General features: G+C 41.6%; 1 protein-coding gene across 1 annotated transcript in view; it reads left to right on the forward strand.

The window, feature by feature from the left end:
* Positions 1-4259: 4259 nt before the first annotated feature.
* Positions 4260-20122, forward strand: part of LOC111864318 (scoloptoxin SSD14) — a 45025-nt gene continuing 29162 nt past the window's right edge. The window contains exon 1 of the mRNA XM_023851475.2: positions 4260-4486. The gene's annotated coding sequence lies outside the window, so the exon portion shown is untranslated. The remainder of the gene's footprint in view (positions 4487-20122) is intronic.

Raw genomic sequence — 20122 nt, forward strand, 5'->3', positions numbered from 1 at the left:
TGGCTCAGGATAGGGACCAGTGGAGGGCTCTTGTGAACACGGTGATGAACCTTCGGGTTTCAGAAAATGCTGGGAAATTGTTGAATAGCTGCAGAATTGGCGGCTCCTCAAGAAGGGCTCAGTTTAAGTAAGTATGGATGACTATAGAACGGGCTTTGCATTAGAGATTGGATTTATTGACATATTAACATACGACTCGCAACTACAATTAATTATAGCGCCATCGCTGATCTCCACAATTTACAAATCAGTAGAGCACACATTAGTGTTCTTAGTCTGTTACAGTCTCCACTAGTCGTTTCTCGGTAACGGTTTATAACATTGGTGATTCTTCAATTGTACCGACCAAGTTTTCTCTTCACAGAATCCCTTACAACCGATTCTGTTCAAGTCAAAGTCAAAGTTATTTTACGACTGGCAGTTTACCGCCAATCAGTTCATCTTGGCATCGAGCCCCTTGAGACTCACGACCAGAATTTTTTAAACCGAACCCTAGCTGTCATAGCCCTTAACGTAACATCCTCTCTGACTCGAAGACGAGCTTCTCGACTGACCTAATCCTTCCAGCCGCACTATGGCTCAGTCTCTAACAGAAATGAGTACCAGGAATATTCTTGGAATATTCTTGGGAGTAAAGGGCGGCCGGCGCGTAAGGCTGACAACCTTTCCGCCATCTATGAGCCGATTGTCTAGAAAATGTGGGAACCTCAACATCTCACGATCCTATGGGCCTCCACGGCCTGTTACAGGGATACCTTCACTTCCTACTTTTTTACGTTAGCATGTTACTGAAAATTCTTCTTCTGTCTTCTGTCTGTCCACGCTTTGCAAAGCAGATCATGCCTATCTGCTTATCTTATGCTACAACAGCAGCTTAGTCACTTGAACGGTCGTAAGCTTGGCCACCGCCAAGTTTAAGCCTCTTGTATTTTCTGTCTGGCTTAGCCTTGTCCAATACTTCGAACATATTCATTCTCATGATCTTGTATGACAGCCATATGTTGCCTTCACAGTTTTGTTATATAATGGTATAAATACGGAAGGTTGAAAGCTGTGTGCAAATCGCAGACCGGTGTGCACCTTGGAAAATTTGCAGTTGTGCGAAGAACCTTGTTTTGCATGGCCTGCAATTTTAAGAGGCATGTGTCCGACGCTAATTCCCATGCGGGGCAAGCATCAGTCGTTACTAAGCTGATCAGTGCCTTATGGAGGGTCAGTTTACTGTTGGCGCTTGAATGCTCACTTTTGAATAGGGAGTAGATTCTAATAAATGTTCTGAAGGCCTTGGCTTCAATCATTTCTATATGCAGCCTCCATATAATCATCTTATCGAAGATTATATCCAGATATTTTACATGATTGACAAAGGGGATATCCCGTCCATTCAATGTAAGATGAGCCTCAATGGGCCTAAGCGTATGAGAAAAATAAATGACCTGAGTCTTATCTTCATTAATTTTTACATTCCAAAGCTCCCATCACGTGTCAATAGCACCTAGAGCTCGCTGTAACTTTCTGAGAACATAATTCTCTTCGCGGTACTGACTGTTCTAAACTTGTCTCAGTCATAATATCTCGTCACGAGCAGCTTAGGAAACACCGTTCATTGTTGTACTCCTTCGTTTCCGTGGGAACGTGTTTGTTTGCGAAGGCGTTACCCAGTAGCCGCTGGGTATACTTGCTTATTACGAACATGTTACCTAGCAGCGGATGTTGTTTCCGTTGTTTATTTCGAGGTTGTTACCCAGTAACGGGACTACACGCTACAATATGACAACGTTTAAGGCCGTCGCGATCGTTAACGAATTCTATGAGGATGTGATCAGTGCTCAAATTTAATATCAGAAGATGAAGTTATCATTATCATGAGACAGATAAACAGCAGCCTATTGTGAATGCTGTGCTTCTTTTGTTCGGGAAACATCGTTTTCAGAGGAGGCAAAACGTGTTTTAGAATCCTTTTAAAACACAAGTATCGAAACAACTCTGCATAATTGTTGATTTTGTTTCAAGATGTCTGGATAATTTTATTATAAAAGTTTCTATTGTATGGCACAAAACCACAGTTAATGGGAAAGGTACTGTAAGAACGCGATGAAATTAGGTGCCCGAGAATGGCATACCTGAGAGCAATAAGCACTTACCGTCAGGAATTCAGGCCAATAATATAAGTAGAGAAAACGTACCTACGCGGTTCCTACACCACGCCTTCCACATGAATGGGCGGATTACAGTACCACTGAAGTCAAAGCCCCCATGTCTGAAGGCCAATGCCTCAGGTTAGGAACACACACAGCGACATCGGTCGTACGACGTCCGTACGGTTCATGTCGCATCAAGTATTAGAATATAAAGTGTAGTCTTAGCTTTCATACGTGACGACATGCGACATCTACCGTACGACAGTCGGAGAGCAGTCGGACCAAACCACAACTTCATCTCGCCTTTGACTGATTGGATGCACCCAGTGCAATCTTTCTTGCTTCCTCCACTCTTCTTTTCGGTGTCGGTGAAAATACCACATAGCAAGTACGCGCTCTCGGGCCATCGTTCATTGTTCCTTCATCAAAACTGCGATTCCGTGCGGATAAAGTCTTTCTAGTGTGAAAAGGAGGTCGTACGGCAAAATATCGTACATTTTTCCGTACGACCGATGTCGCTGTGTGTTCCTAGTCTCAATCAGGTAACAGACTGAAAGTGACCATTTCTAATGTAGGGTAAAAATAGTAGGAATTGTGTGAAATCTCGTGATTCCATCAAAATATTTTAGCATATTTCCGTCTTCTAGTTTACAAATCATGAATGAACTGAAGAATTTCAAGAAGGAATGAACGCCCGAAATTTTGGTAGTTTAATCGCAGAGACTTGGTTTTCATAACCGTTAGCTTAGAGCGGTTCGTGGTTATAGTTTTCATAACCATTAGCGTACAGCGGTTCGTGGTTATAGTTTTCATAACCGTTAGCGTACAGCGGTTCGTGGTTGTTAAAGGTGTCACTAAGGTGCTTGATTACTGTTGCATTTGTTAATGTCTTTTCATTATATCAGATGGCTTGAGGAGAAACTTACTCCCTGCCAACACGGTTAGTGTGATGGACAGCACGTTCTATCACATGTTCAAAATGGTAGATCACCATCACGTATTGTTAATAGTAGGAAGGATAAAATGAAGGTTTGTTTCGATACCCGTGGATCCGCTAAGCAGAGGATTCAACGGAAGTCGAAATGATTCCGTTAACTACAAGAAACAAACTTTTGTTTCTGCATACCGTTGTTTATTACAAATGGAAATATTTGTGATACCATCAACAAAACTATACAATATTCTATATGTTTTATTTTCCAGTACATATTTCGACCTTGATTACTTGGTAATCTTCGGGTGGCATAATACTTAAAGCATTACTTTATTGAATTGTCACCCCTTATTCTATTGAGCTTAGGCCCTTGTTCATATATTCACATTTACTTGTGGTCAATTTGCCTAGTTATCTGTTAATTATAATAATATGCAAACAACAAACAAACAAACTCCGTGCCCTGTCGTCCGCAAGCGAACAATACCGACCGAGCGACAGCTGCTTGTCGGCGAAGTTAGTGTCGACTTTAGCGGATAGAGGGTGTCGCGTGGTCAGTGCAACGGATCTTCACGGCCGTTAATCTCGGGTTTCTAGACCTGAGCCGCTACTTCCTTGAAATAGCTCCTTAATTATCCTCACGGGGCTGAGTGGACCCCGTTCCAGACCCACAACTTCTCAGAAAATCTGGTAGCGCCGGGAATCGAACCCGGGACCTCTGGAACTGTAGCCAGGAACTCTGACCACTAGACCACAAATATTAAAACATCATCTTGCATCATCTGATGATCTTCCGACACACCCGCCACGGTTTTCCGGGTTCGATCCAACTACAGGTCATGTGGGATTTGTGGTGGACAAAGTGGCACAGGTGCTGTTTCTCTCCGAATATTTTGGTTTGCCATGCGCATATTCCACCAACTGCTTTATATTCCTTTATTATCCTACTATCGACGCTACACAGTTTCGATCCTGACAGCATCGCTAATTAACCAAAAATAATTAGGAAGATGAGGTTGTCAGTTTGAAGGGAACACTTCCCCTCTCGTCCAGTGCAGAGTGATGTGGGCCAGAGGCAGGCATATGCAAACTCAATGTTTTTACAAAAGCCAGTATGGAATGGTCATACTGGGTCGCAACCATTCACGTGACCGCAGGTGGAACTGTGAGACTCCCTGCACTTGACATGCCTTTCTCGCGCCCTACTTTCCGTACATGCAGGTGCCACGACTTCTCGCACGTGTTTTACGAACTTTTATAACGAAGCAAACGTGTTCATATTTTCACGTCAACCGATCGCGAACTCGCTTGTCCGAAGCACCTTACTAGTCCTCGATTCGAAATCCCTTCGGAACAAAAACGAACACCTGCCAACGGGAACGGAAACAAAAAACGATTGCAACGTCATTCAGTAAGTCTGTTTTAACGCTCTTCTCTGATGTGTCTCTTCTATATGGTTTTACTGCTTGTTAAAACATTTTGTGCTTATACCCTATTATTCACGACTGATAAGAGACAAAGTTCTGCAGATAGTGATGGTGTTACTGTAGGAAGCCTTCGATATTGGAAATGAAAGAAAATAATAAAATATCTTTGTCTTGGAGTCCGAAATTGTGATATCTGCCAGAAGTTCGATTTATCAGCCTCAACTGTGGCTATTGTCCTGAAGGATAATTCCAGGATTTTTCAGGTAGTAAATAAAGCTTCTTCTTTGTTTTCTATAGTGATACGTAAATATACTGGACATTTTGCTGAAATGGAAAAACTGTTTACTGTTGGTATGCATGTTCAAACTCGACGCCATGTGCCCTTAAGGGACTTAAGGGCACAATACTTACATTTTTCCCTTCAGGATGTAAAATTGGTGCTTTATATTTTTTGATAATTTTTCTATAATTTTTAATGTAACCCCCGAATTATAACATTACATCTATAGGTAATAGTGATTAATAGTCATTAATTGCCATGATATTTGCTGATGTATTATATTCGCCTGTCCCAGGTGTATCGGAATTATTTGTATGTAGAAGCGCCAGTATGTGGGGGGGGGGGCAAAAAACTAACAAAAATTATACGTTTGTCACAACCAGAGCTATTGAAAACAGTTTTATCTTTTATCTAGACCTTCTATCTAAAGTAGACCCTCTCAAAGATTTAACTGTGTCTATGCACCATCGACGTTTAGTGACCATGGCGTGTCCTCACTTTGCGGATGAAGGCGGTGGCCTCCAGATATGGGTTGCAGCTACGGACGTATTGAATACAGCTGTCAAAGCATGCTTTTCCGACTTCACGATTTGGCTAACAAACCTTTACGTTAAGCAAAAGCAACATGTCATGAAATGTTACGCAAGCTGTCGAAATTTCAGTATGTTGCAAACAAGAAAATGGACCTTCGGCTTCCACGGGGGAAGGAGGGATATCCTTGGACCTTGACTGACTGAACGAACATTAGTCCTTATTTACACGCTCCCTTTCCGATTTCTTCAGTCTTCTGGGGAGGAGCGTGTAAATAGGATCTCGGCTTCCAAAAATGACTGTACCTCATGAGAATAGTTACACCACCTGCTCTACACCCTTATTTTTTTCTGTTAACGTCTGCAGAGCGTCAGTCCTTTTATCTGGGCTTCTTACATCCCATTTTTTTTTTTTTCTCCAATTTATTATACAATCTATCCAGCTATTATGGATAATAAGTACTAGTTATGATGAGTATAAATATAATTTAACATGAAGAACGTGTTCCAATGAACTCGTTCTATATGTAATTTAACTAATTATAGTCAATTAGTTAATTGTTTTATAAAATTAAATAGCAGATCTTTACAAAATTAGATAGCAAATCTGGTTAACAGTTCTGACGGTTTGAATCTGTGAAGCCTCCTGACTTCTTCTTCATCGTAGAGGTGCGTCGCTAAGGAATTCGGGTGCTTCCGGAGGCGTGCCTGATATTTCTTACTGGAGAGCGTGATTTCCTCGCGTACTGTTGGAATTCCCAGGTCCTTGTGTAGGACGAAGTTTGGTACGTACCATGGTGCGTTAACTAGTACACGCAGTGCCATATTTTGGAATCGTTGAAGAATTTCGATGTTGGAGTTGCTAGCGGTACCCCATAAGGGTATGCCATAGGTCCATATCGGTTTTAGTATAGTTTTATATAATAGGATCTTGTTCTCTGTTGAGAGCTCCGAATGGCGTCCCAGCATCCAATACATCTTGTGGAATTTAGTTCTGAGCTGTGTGCGTTTGGTCTTGATATGTTTTTGCCATGTGAGTCTTTTGTCCAGGTGCATGCCAAGATATTTGGCGTCGTCTGCTTGTGGAATTTGAGAATTATTGAGTTGTACTGAAGGGCAGTTGTCATGTTTCATGGTAAATGTTACATGAGTAGACTTATCTTCGTTGGCCTTCATGCGCCATTTGTTGAGCCAATGTTGGATGTGATTAAGGTGATTTTGTAGGTGCAAGGAAGCGATGAGGGGGTTGCTGTGTGACGCCAGGATAACTGTGTCGTCAGCAAACGTGGCTGTGGTTGTTTGTTGAGTTGTAGGGAGATCAGATGTATAGAGCAAGTATAAGACAGGCCCCAACACGCTGCCTTGGGGTACACCAGATAATATTGGATACAGGTCTGTGTATACTTCCTGCTGTTTTATGAGGTAGTACCTTTGTGTGAGATAGGATCGCAGTGTGGCATACATTTGATGTGGTAGTGCTTGTTTTAATTTGTAGCATAATCCCACATGCCATACCTTGTCAAAAGCTTGACTGATGTCAAGGAACACTGTTGAGCAGTAGCGTTTTGCTTCGAGAGCTTTGTTGATTGTGTTGACCACCCTATGGACTTGTTCTGTGGTGGCGTGTCTGTTTCTGAATCCAAATTGATGTTTAGGGATTAAGCTTTGGGCTTCCAATACCGGATTAAGTCGTTTCAGGAGTAATTTTTCCAGTACTTTAGAGAGGACTGGGATCAAGCTTATTGGTCTGTAGGATGTGACTTCTGTTTTGTTTTTTCCAGGTTTTGGGATCATAATGATTTGTGATACTTTCCATAGTGATGGATAGTATTCTAGTCTTAACACAGCATTGAATATATGCGTTATTTTTTGGATGCATGTTTTCGAAATTTCTTTTAAGACTTTCCCTGTGATTAAATCAAATCCAGGAGCTTTCTTTGGATTTAGATCCTTTTTGATGATTGACTCGACCTCTTTGTATTTGAAATTGCGCATAGGTTGATGCATCTGATAGGGAGCGTCAAGGTAATTATGGATTTCATTTTCTTCAACTGGTGTAAGTTTAGTGCCATATGGTTGGAACACTTTGGAAAGATGTGTGGCGAATGTTGTGGCCTTCTCTTGGTTATTTCGTGCCCAGTTTCCGTCGGCAGTTTGCAGTGGTGGTACTAATTCCTGAGGTCTGTTCAGTTTCCGTGTTGCTTTAAAGAGTGAGTAGTTGGTGGTGTCGGTTGCGGTTAATCCTTTGAGGTGCGCCTGGATATGTTCGTTTTTGAGGTGATGAAGTAGATTTTTTAGGTCTTTAGCTTTTTTGTTGAATATTTTTCGGTCAGAGTCGGATCTGGTGTGTTGCCATCTTTTGCGGGCTTTTCTTTTTTCCGCAATCTGTTGTTTAACGATAATTGGACATGTCTCTTTGAGGCAGTTTTCATTTCGGTCTGGGGTGGCTTGCCATGCTGCCGTTTGTATGGTTTTGGTTAGTCTCTCAACTTCAGAATCGATGTCGGTTTCTGTTTTTAGAGGAGTTTCTAGTACAACTAGTGAATCCAATATTTCGCGAAACAAGTCCCAGTCTGTATATTTGCTATGTAGAGTGGGTTCTTTCCGTTTTTTTTTGTATTTGAGCATATAGAGTAACTATGATTGGGGTATGGTCAGATGTAAGGTCTAGACTTGATTCTACAAGGAATTTCCTTTTGTCTAGCCCTTTAGTAATACAAAAATCTATTATATCCGGTTTCTTCCTTCTATCAGTTGGCCAATATGTGGGTTGTCCCGTTGATAGGTAGTTGAGATTATTGCGTTTCATGGTGGCAATTAATTCCCGTCCTTTGACGTTGGTGAGTCTGGAGCCCCATTGCACATGTTTGGAATTAAAATCTCCTCCCACTAGGAAAGTATTGCCTAGTGTTTGAAAAAAGTGTTCAAAATCTTTGGTTTTGTTATTATATTTGGGCGGACAATAGATAGATGAGAGTGTTAATTCGCTGGAGTGTTCCTGGATGACTACGCTGGTAGCTTGTATATTTTCTTGTTGGTATTCTTCTCGTTCATAATGTTTGATGTTGCGTCTAATGATTATTGCTGTACCTGCATGCGCTGTGCCATCTGGGTGGTTTGTGTGGTATACATTGAAGTTTGGTATTGTGAAATAGCTCTTCTGTGTAAAGTGCGTTTCCGATATTAGCATGATGTCGATATTATTATGTAATAAGAATGTTTTGATTTCCTGTGCATGTTGTGCTAATCCGTTGGCGTTCCAGATACCTATTTTTAAGATTTGAGCCATTTCGAGGGTTTGTTGTTAGAGGCTGATATGATGTTAGATGAGTTTCTAGTTGATCTGTGTAGTTGATTCATCACACGTTGCGGACCAGCTAACTCGTTAGCTAGAGGCAGGACGATGGGTGGTTGTGTCATTAGGGAGTTTTAGCGATAAGGGCTGTTATTAGGTTGAGTAGAGTCCCCATTTGATCCATTAGCTGTTTCATCATTTGTTTTAATTCAGTGAATTCATGAACTGGTTGTGATGTTGTAGGTAGATTTGATTGATCTTCAAATGGGATTGGCTGTATCACCTGCGGTTTTGTGATTTGTGCATATGTAACACCCGGTTGTGTGACTCTTGAGTAGTTCGTCCGATCTCGCAATGTTGGATACAGTTTTTGTTGTAATTGTTTATGAACTATACAGCCGCGATAATTGGCTGGGTGGTGCTCTTTGCAGTTGGCGCAAATTACGTCGTCATCATGCGTTTTTTTTGGACAGTCTTTGGTTAAATGATTTCTGGCACATTTAACGCAGCAGGGTGTGTTGTGGCAATAGTTTTTTGTATGCCCGTATTTCTGACACCTCATGCATTGGGGGATTTCACGTCTGGTATGTGGTGCCTCAAATTGGACACATGTATTTAAAAGTAACTTGATGTTGTATATATCTTTATTATTAGTTTGTGCCTTAAGGTCAACAAAGAACAATGGCAAGGGTAAATTGGTGTGTCGTTGCTTGACGTTCCAAATGTTGGTAACTTCATGTCCTTCTTCCGCTAGACTGTGGGTAATTTCTTTGAGGTCAGTGGACGGATGTATGTTTTTTAGGACCACTCGAAAAGTTTTATCTTTTTTGGGTTTGTAGGTGTGGAATTCTGTGTTTTTTTCCATTAGTGCTTTGAGTATTGTACTATACACTTCACTCTTTAATGGCTGTATCTTTACTTGATCGTGTCTTATCGTTTTTGTGATGTAGCTATCTTTAGCCAGTTCATTCAGCAATTGAATCAATGGTTGAATATGTTTGACACCGGTTACATAGATAGGTGGTGGCTTTGGTTCTTTGTTTGTATTGGCTGTCGTGGTCTCCATTTCTTCTGTAGGGAGGTTTTCGTATCTGTTGTGAGTAGGTGTTGGTTGGTCTAGCCAATAGGCTTGCTTTTTCTTTTGAGTCAGTCTATCTCCAGTTTCATCACTGTTTCTGTTTCGCTTCTTGCCATAGTGGACCGTTTGCCATTCATGTTTCTGATGATTTGGTAGTGGGGGATATTCTGCAGGTGATGACTGCTTAGGGTTGTATATTGGTATGTTGAGTGGTGGTTGACTGCAGTACTTTGCAGCATTTGAGTAGGAATTGCGTTGTTGTATATTTTGTTGTGATAGCATAGGTAATGGTATATGCTGATATGGTGTTGTTGTAGCTTGATCCCTAGACAAGTTCATACTTGATGGTATAGTAGCTATGTATGGTAGTGAGCGTAGGCCCTAGGCCGTACTCTAGCAATTTTTATTTGAAGTTCTATTGCAGATGTGTTGTGTTATCTAGGTTTAATGAGTGATATAAGTACTTGCTATTTGTTGATGGTCGATAGTCCGGAGGCGCGCGCCCTGTTGCACTGTCTATGTTCGCGATGGCAGAGCACACTGTGTACGTCCGTATCGCTCAACTTCCGTAGCGGAACTACATCCCATAACACCAACATATTTTGGTGGTCCCGTAGTTACGCAGGAGCACGCTGTTCTTTGAGGTGCTATGCCATAAGCCACGGGTTCGATTCCCGATGAGGTAATTGGAAATTTTTCAAGTACCAGGAAACTTCCTGGTGGGTAAAAGGCGGCCGGCTCGTAAGGCTGATAACCTCACTGCCATCTGTGAACCGATTGTCTAGAAAATATGGCAGCCTCGACATCCCACAACCCTACAGGCCTCCATGGCCCGTTACGGGGATAGCTTTACCTGTACCTTTATAATTACGCTGACCACACGGTCTGGTTTAGCCGGCACAGTTCCATTTTGTATCGTGTTCCGGTTCCCGCTTCCTCTGGATATTAGCGCTTTATCATCCTTGTAAACGTAACAACAAAAGTCTGTCCCCAAAACTGACATTTGTTCTTAAACGTGGCTGTTGTCTACACAGAGTTTCATTTATATTCTTGTGGGTGAGAACAGATGAAAATGAAAATGAAAAAAAAAAAAGAATGGACGTGTGCTCTGATCCTGACTGGGTTCATTTGGTTCTGGACTTTCAGTGCTGTGCTTCCTGTGGGATTTGTGTACCATAAAATGTCGAAACGTAAGTGCGTTTTCAGCAGATTTCCATCCCTTTACTTGTGCGTCGTGTTATTCAATATTTACGATTTCTCGCGGAGGATGAAACGATATTAGTGATCATCTTCAGACCAAGAGACATAATGGTGATATTCAAGCAACATCTTCAACTGCAAAAATTACTTCGTTCTTCAACAAAAATTTCTGTATGTGAAAATAAACTTTATTGTGCTGTCTCAGAATGTACGTTCGCTTATTACTAAGTTAAATACCACTTGCGATTGTGACCTAATGAGAGGTAGTATTCCGGAGTGTCTGGAGAGACTGAGGAAAACTGTGGACGTCCTGAATAAGTTGAAATACTGTTACCCACCCATTGAAACGTGACGTTTGGCCCCCGTTGGTGTCAGGTAAAAGTAAAGTCGTCCCTGTGCTTAATTAATTAAGCCCTACACCATGAAGGCGTATGGGGAAATGGGTATATAGATCCATATTTTCTTGACCTCGGCACTAGTTGAAGGTGAGTGGTCAACTTCACGCACCGGCCGCTTTACCCCCGGGAAAGAGCCCCCAGTATCCTTCGGATATGATGTTTGATGGACCCCAGAGCCGGACTGGACGACATGGAGTAGCGAAAATTGTTGACCGTACCGGGACTCGGACTCCGACTTCTCGATCGTCCAGCTCGTAGCCAGTCGCTATACCGACTGCACTATCCCGGTGGGGTCAAGTTTAAAGACAAAGTTGTCGCTTTGCCGAAACGTCATACTGTGAATGCATACAGGGAGTGGAGACGAAGCTTTTCGCCATCTTAACATAAACACTAGATGATGAAGATTTATGGCTTCACGTTTCGGCCGCTTTTCTCCTGGAGAAAAAGACACCTGATACCTATCAGAACACTGGATGGACCCCATAGCTGTTCTGAAATAGAGAACAAAGAGGAATATTCATGACCTGCATGACCCTGCCGGGGATAGACCCTCTGTCGTCCTACAAATACTCGTAGTTACCACAGGGGCATATTCGGCCATCTGCCGAACACAAGTCAGAAGCGCAACTGCTAGTTCCAGCTTGCATGCTGTAGTCTGCTAAAGTCCACGTGTTTTATGGCCTTTAACTGGAAACAATACGCGATAAGAGGAGAATGTTTATAACGTGACATAAATTCTAGAGCACGTTTTCCCACCTACTCAGCACTTACCGAAATATAGTGTATCTCAAAATTCAGGTACGCTCTATGTAAAGAAGTACTAGGCTACTTGGTATGCAATTTTACAAACGAATTTTGTGTTTAAGCTTTATAGATTGCATTCTGTTGTGTGTATAATAGCTTATGGTTATGACTTGTCAACGCAAGAAAGCGAGATATCTTCGGATGAAGACAGAAACAGATGTTGATATACATTTACTTACTTAATTATTTGCTACATGTTTCGACCTACGATTTAGGTCATCATCAGGCACCGTCTATAATCTGTAACCCAAGTTATTAAAGTTAATTGTCCCAATATGGATCCATATTATGCAATAGGTGTCTGTTGTTGCAAGCGAATACTTATCTATAGAGCAACAGCAGACAACTGTTGCATAATATGGATCCATATTGGGAAAATTAACATTAATAACTTGAGTTATATATCATAGAAAGTACCTGACGACCTAATCAAAGGTCGAAACGTGTGACAAGAACTCTATACTTATATTAAATAAGTAAGATACATATGAACATCTGTTTTCTTTTTTCTTCACCAGAAGATATTCCTCTTAATTGTTGTGTTGGCAGTCATAACCATAAGATATTATTTAAGCTTATTTATCGACTCTTTGTCAGCTGCGTATCATATATAGTTTGTTTGTAGTGGCTCTTCCAGCCCATTAAGGGCCCAGGCCTCTTATTCAGCTCCGTAATCATTTTTCACAGACGGTAGGACTGCTTGGTCGAGTGATCAGCCCGTCACAAGGCCGCTACTTAACACAGGACAACACAAACACAGAATAAACGCATATACACACAAAACAACCATGCCTTGAGTGGGATTCGAACGAGCAATTACATGATAATTACAGATAAGACCACCCAGCCAACTCCGCCCTGCTACGTACGTAGAAAAGCAGAAACATAAAACGCATACAATATTTTAGTTGGTGAGTCTCCAGGAAAGGGACCACTACGTATGATGTCGAATACTAGAATATTAGAATTTACAATTCTGTCCTACTATCCGGCTACAATTTTAAACCTTGCCACTATTACAATCTCGGTGATAGTAGACTATCATCAGCTCTATCGCGAACTACAAGGCAAAACACACGGCATTACCATACAGACGAAAATCGACACATGACCGCCATTTTAATAAATTCTTTGTCGTCTACTGTAAACCTAATACGGATGATATTATTGCAGCTTATTTCTGACAAAACAGGACAACAATTTTAAATGTTTTAACTGCTAACTGCTAATAGTTTCATCAAAACTACCAAATTACATCCATTCCAACAAAATGTCTCTAGCAGTAAAGGCAGATAAAATATTTCTTTTAACATTGCTGGATTCTGTATGGGTTTGAAACTTGGTCTCTGACATTAAGGGAGGAACATAGACTGAGGGTAAGATTTGAGGTTTTCTCGGGGGTGACTATGAATAAAGCAGTCTTCTGGGATGTGGCACCGTGTAGATATTGTGCCACATTCCAGAAGACTGTTTTCTTCATAGACTGAGGGTGTTTGAGAATAGGGTGTTGAGAATATTTGGACCGAAGAGAGATGAAGTGACATGAGGTTGGAGAAAACTGCATAATGAGGAGCTTCGTAACTTGTACACTTCTCCAAATATAGTTAGAATGATCAAGTCAAGGAGGATGAGGTGGCCAGGGCATGTAGCACGAATGGGTGAGACGAGGAATGCATATAGGATACTGATGGGAAAGCCAGAAGGAAGGAGACCACTAGGAAGACCAAGGCGTAGGTGGGTGGACAATATTAAAATGGATCTTAGAGAGATAGGATGGGATGGTTTGGTTTGGTTCGGATTGATCTGGCTCAGGATAGGGACCAATGGAGGACTCTTTTGAACACAGTAATGAACCTTCGATTTCCATAAAATGCTGGGAACTTCTTGAGTAGCTTCAGATTTGGCTTCTCCTCAAGAAGGGCTCAGCTCCATGAGTAAGTAAGTAAACATTGTTGGTTTGCCTCTTGAAGATGGCCAACTAAGGCCGAAACATTTAAAGCAGAAAAAAAAAAGTTTCTGTATATTAAAAATTGTTACACTTGACGTGGTTTTAGTCTGTACGCATTAATGAAATGTAAACATCAGGATGTCCTCTATGAAGACCTACGCAAATATTATTGCTCCGGCCGCTTTGCTGTATCTATGCTGGAACCTGGCTACTGCTCGAGACCCCAGGGCCGGATTTACAGTTGTGGGGGCCTCAGAACAATCAAAATGTGGAAGCTTATATCAGTAACAACAAATTGAGGTCATGAACATTTTTTTTATTTATTTCTTATAACTTTAGCGGATAGAGAGTGTCGCGTGGTCAGCGCAACGAATCCCCATGGCCGTTAATTTCGGTTTTCTAGACCGGAGCCGCTACTTTTCCATTCAAGTAGCTCCTCAATTACTCTCACGAGGCTGAGTGGACCCCGTTCCAGACCCAGTACTTCTCAGAAAATCTGGTAGCACCGGAAATCGGACCCGGGAGCTCTAGATCTGTAGAAAGGAACTCTGACCACTATACCTCAGATGCAACTTCGCCGATAGACGGCGGTCGACCTGTCGGTATAGTTCCCTTGCGGACTAAAACCACGGAGTTTTTTTTTCTTATAATAACTAAAAATTCAAATTGATTTTTCATGATTTTAGAGAAGAAAATATCTCAGTCAAATCCGTGGATTCTATTCGTGTTCTGTGAAGGCCCCGGTCGCTCCCCCTTAAATCCAGCCCTGTGATGCCTGGACACTGTACAATTTCTGTACCAATGGTGACTAGCTCACTCTGTAATTTCTGCACTGGTACTCAGCCTCTGTTTAAAACCCACCCACCTTTTTATGTTAGCTCCCGACTGCCGTTGTTTTCAGTTTTTATACGTATTGGTGCGCTGATAAGGTTTGACCCTTCGCTGTTATACCAGCACCGATGATAAGCCGGACTGTGATCCCCGCTCTGTGAAACACGTCATGATATGCTGGCAAAACGGGCACAATCTTCAATATGTCGCTCTTTCAAATGACAGAAACTGCTATAGCTTTATTGCCAGGCAAATGTGTAGGTGTCACACTGTTTTAGTGAAAACAGCTGACTAACGATATTTTATTGTATGAGTTGTCGGACGGCGAAACTTTTCAGTCCGTCGCGCACCAAGGCTGCTACTACTGGTAAGTCACCGCTGTTCCTCAAACAGCACTCGAGAGTTGTGATAATACACTATATTAGGCTCGTCCGTTATCTTAAGTTTCTTGTTATCAACAAGAGTAGAAAGTCATTTTTCAAAATAATAGACGTAAATTCCAAGTGGACGTTTCTTTTGCGATTTTTACACATATCATTTGGCTTCGTATCAGGTACCGGTACCAATATAGTTACACTATGGACATTGTAGAGCCACAATTTATTATGTTCTTGTATTTCGTTTAATTACATCTAAAAATCGGTGACAGGTAAACCTCAGGTCGCATGATGTCACTGCCAGTTGCGACCCGCGAGTGAATTCCACTAACAAAACACTATAACTATTGACTTTAAAATAATAACCCCACAATATTTTAAACCAATATATGTTTTGTATTCATGCATATAGGATATTGATAGAGAAGTCAGAAGGAAAGAGACTACTGCGAAGACAAAGACGTAGGTGGTTGGGCAATATTAGAATGGATATTAGAGAGATAGGATGGGATGGGATGGATTGGATTGATCTGGCTCAGGATAGGGACCAGTGGAGGGCTATTGTGAACATGGTAATGAACCTTGGGGTTCCATAAAATGCTGGGAAGTTCCCGAGTAGCTGTACAATTGGCGACTTCTCAAGAAGGGCTCAGCTCCATGAGTGAGTATGTTTTATATTCACGTGAAAAAAAAAGAAACATTTGTATTTAAAACGAAAAATTACTCACATATACACATATTGGAGCTCGTATTTTGTTGAAAGGTGTTCGCGATATTTAATATTGTACTATTGCAACAAGATTTGGACGGCCAGCCGGGATGGCGCAGTCGGTACAGCAACTGGCTACGAGCTGGACGGCCGAGGGGTCGGACTTCGAGCCCCGGTAGGGGATCAACGTCGCCCAGACCGGTTCTGGGGCCCACCCGGTCTCTTATTCAACGGGTACTGAAGGCTCTCTCCCCGGGGGTAAAGCAACCGGGTCATGAAGAATACGTGGATCTATACATATATTCCCCCATCTTCATGGCGTAGTTTAGCAGAGGGAAAACTTTACGGTCGGCAGCGCATATCTGAACGCCCGTGCCAAGAATTCTTCGTGATTTTCTGTGTGAACTGGATTGCTTTCAGCTGCTGGAATTGTTTTTCCTTTCCTAGCCTCAAGTGTGGTAACATTGTTCTCATGGTCCAGATACTGGCTTTGGGAGACACGCCGTCAAGTAGGTTTTACGTATCGCGCTATTGTTCGGCAAAGGACAAACAGAATGGTTGTACAGCGACGCTTATCATCGTGAACACTGCAACTACCGATGTACGGTTCTCACGGCTGTGACAGTTGACTGTTACTGTACTGTCATTTGGCTTGTGGCGCCCTGTAGTTAGGAGAGAGAAGCCTGCAAGCTTGCTGCTGCTGTTGGCTTCTTAGGAGACTTACTTATTGACCCTGAACATGGAAGCGATATGTTGCTCCGAAACGTTGGACTCTCCGAACCATACGGCGTTTCAACCCAGAAGAAGCTAGTCATCACTGTGTAATGGAAGAGCTTCTATTTTGGCAGACGAGAATTCCCATATATGATCACATAGTAAAAGAAGTAAGAAACGCAACGGGAAGGAATATATGAAAGGGACGGCGGTTTCACAAGTACAGCTGATTGTTCTCAACGATATCTCAGTTCGGTGGTGTTCTCTATCTCTATCTCTGTATGCCTCTACAGCATTTGGGGCCTTGGCCCTTTTTTTTTCAGTTTCTTAATCCAATACAGTTGGTAGGACTCCTTGGACGGGAGGCTGCTACCTACACATGACAACACAAACACAGATAAACGTACAGAAACATATGTGTCTCGAGTGGGATTCGAACCCACAACACCAGTGTTCGCGAGCGAAGACTGTGCGGCCACTGTGATCAGCCGGTGGTGTTAGTGACGGATAGAATCAGAGTATGGTAGTGTTAGTCAGGTTTTTCGTGATTAATTGTGCCCTAAAGTCGTTGTTGAAACTTGAGCTTTTCAAAGTAGATGGAGAGTAAGATAGTTTATTATTTGTACTAAGGGAATGCTGTTCGCACCATTTGTAATGATAATATCTCTGTTTTAAAAGAATACAAATTGGATTGAATTTATTATTAGTATCTGCACTAAAACTTATAGGGCGAATTTGGTTCATATCTGTCTATAAACGCCTATGTTACACAAATATCAATTTGAACTGCATCGATCTTCTGAAAATCGACTTATCTCACAAACTTGCACAGGACGCAGGTTATAAATTTTTTTAAGGACTAAAAATTATTTGAAATATTTTCAGTATGGCTAGGATTTAAGGAAGTACGAAAAAAAATTCTGACTGACCAGTGCATCTTGATGCAGTTCGTTTGGCAACAGCGTATTTGCCTCTGCAGTAGATGAATATGAAGGCCAATAGCATATGCAAATATAGCAAAGTATGTGCACACCTCTCCGTGTTTGTTAAGCCGTAACATTGCTCATATTACCGAATGTTGCCTCTGACTGGCTAGCTTTCCTATTTCATATTCTGAGGTTTGCTTTTTGGCTCAAGGTATCGGTTATTTCCCTCAGTCCCTGAAGGCGAATATGGGATAGTACAAGTGGCTTGAAATAGTCCATACTGCTTCCTGTCGACTCCTTCCCAATTCATTATTCAGAATCGTCGTCCCATAACCTGGTCCGTGGAAAAGACGTGAAGGTAGTGAGAAATTAACGAATAACATATAAGATTAAACAGAGGAGTTGAGTTTCTTTTATTGCTAGTGGGGTGGGACTAAGTTCCTTGTACTGCGGCTAATTCTGGACTATTGTATCAGCCCAAGATGATAGGTGAGGGTGATTGTGGAGCAATTAGTGGAATGAAGATTGGCAGAGGAAACCGAAGTACTCGGAGAAAACCTTCCCCAGCACCACTTTGTCCACCACAAATCCCACTTGACCAGACCCCGGGATCGAACCCGGGCCGCCGCGGTGGGAAGCCAGCGACTAACCGCTTGAGCTATGGCGCGGCCCATGAGGAGTTGAGTTACTTTTTATTGCTACCAAATTCTTATCAGTTTAAGAATTTATCATCTGCAGATAAATAATAATCCAGCGGATTTTCATGCAATTAAAGCAGATCTACTTTCTTGTATTTTTTTTTTTTGTACAAAGCTGATTAAATAAAGCCACAATGAGGATAGCATATCAGTCAATGCATATGTTTTATCTTGGACGTAACTCAACCTGTTCCTTTGAAATTCGATATTAGAAGGCCCACAGTGGACCTCCTAGTCAGTTAAACCCCAAAATTTACCAATGAGGATATAGATTACGCATTTGTCTGGTTTAAAATAGAACTGCTTTTCTTACAAAAATTAATAGACGAGTGAAAATATTCATTCATTCATCAGTAATCTGTCAAGACGACAGGTCCAAAGTCTCTTCCAAAAGAGTTCCTACACTTGGTGCGATCTAGAGCTTTCTCCTTCAAATGAAAATATCCTCTTCTGTCCCTAACGTCATCCAGCATCTTCTTACGTCTTCTTCCTCGTCTTCTGGTCACTTCTGTCCGCCCCTCTATCTTTCCTTCAATAACTTCTTTTAGAAGGCAGTTTCTGCGTAAAACATGACCAATCCAATTAGCCTTCCGTTTTCTTATTTCGTGTAGGTTATTCCTCTGCTCACTGATTCTAATTAACACTTCTTCATTTCTCACATAATCGGTCCAGCTGATCTTCTCCATCCTTCTCCAACACCACATTTCGAAGCAGTTAAAAAATAAAGCTCAATAAAATCTATAGCTTTGTTTCAATTTTTTTTTTCCAATATCACGCGTCAACTTTTAACAAAATTTAAGGAATTTAACATATTCTTCTTCTGACTCTGCGCAGTGTCATATCTGCAGAATGATTACCTTCTCAACGATTGGTATCTGCAATAAATAATCTTTATATCAGATTTGAGTAACTATCTACCAGAATACCACGAATCACAAAAGGCAGTAATATTAAGGCCAAAGAGATATGCAAAATATCCTATCTAAGGACGTGTTGTTTTCAAAAAATTCCTTTAGCAAATGCATAGCTATTTTTCTTCATTGGCCAGGATTGCATTCTTCCTAAATCGCTGCTGATAATTACGCCTATGCGATCATTCATTGTTACACACCCAGTGAGTTCTGTATTTAATACATCGCTGTTAAGTAATCAGACAAATAAGGAAAAATCTACAATACTCTATTTGGTACAACCCATTCCCCCAGTTTTATTTTACCCTACCGGCTCAATCATCAAAGTGGTAATATATCAAGCCTATATTTCTTTATGAAATACGGAAAAATATGCTAGAAATGGATGGTAGAGAAATAGCCTGTACAAGATATGTACTCAGCTGGGCTAGCTGAGTACACACAGGTGGGACTGTGGATCATATAACATAGAATAATGATCACTTAATGATTATTAACTGCTCAGGTAGTAGGCTATACTACCATGGATGTATTTTGTCATTCTTGAGTTATTTCATCAATGGAAGAATGCTGTCGTCTCTTTCATGTACTATCCCAGCATTCGCCCGGAGGGACAAAGAGTAGTCATATAAAACCTCTATCAGATTAGCCGGAGCCTTTGCAGGAATCTGAACCGACTAAGTCTCCCTACTTACCGTTACACTACACTACCTACTACTTACTTACCTACCTACCTACCTACCTACCTACCACTCGGCGCTACAACCCTGGGTGAGCCTTGGCCTCCTCTACAACCAGTCTCCACTGCTCTCTATTCCTCGTCTTCTCTATCCATCCTTTCACATTCACCTTCTTCAGGTCGTTCTCAACATCGTCTGGTCATCTCATCCTGGGTCTTCCTTTTCTTATTTTGGAATAGAG

This window comes from Cryptotermes secundus, unplaced genomic scaffold (assembly GCF_002891405.2).
Source record: "Cryptotermes secundus unplaced genomic scaffold, Csec_1.0 scaffold216, whole genome shotgun sequence".
NCBI classification, from domain to species: domain Eukaryota; kingdom Metazoa; phylum Arthropoda; class Insecta; order Blattodea; family Kalotermitidae; genus Cryptotermes; species Cryptotermes secundus.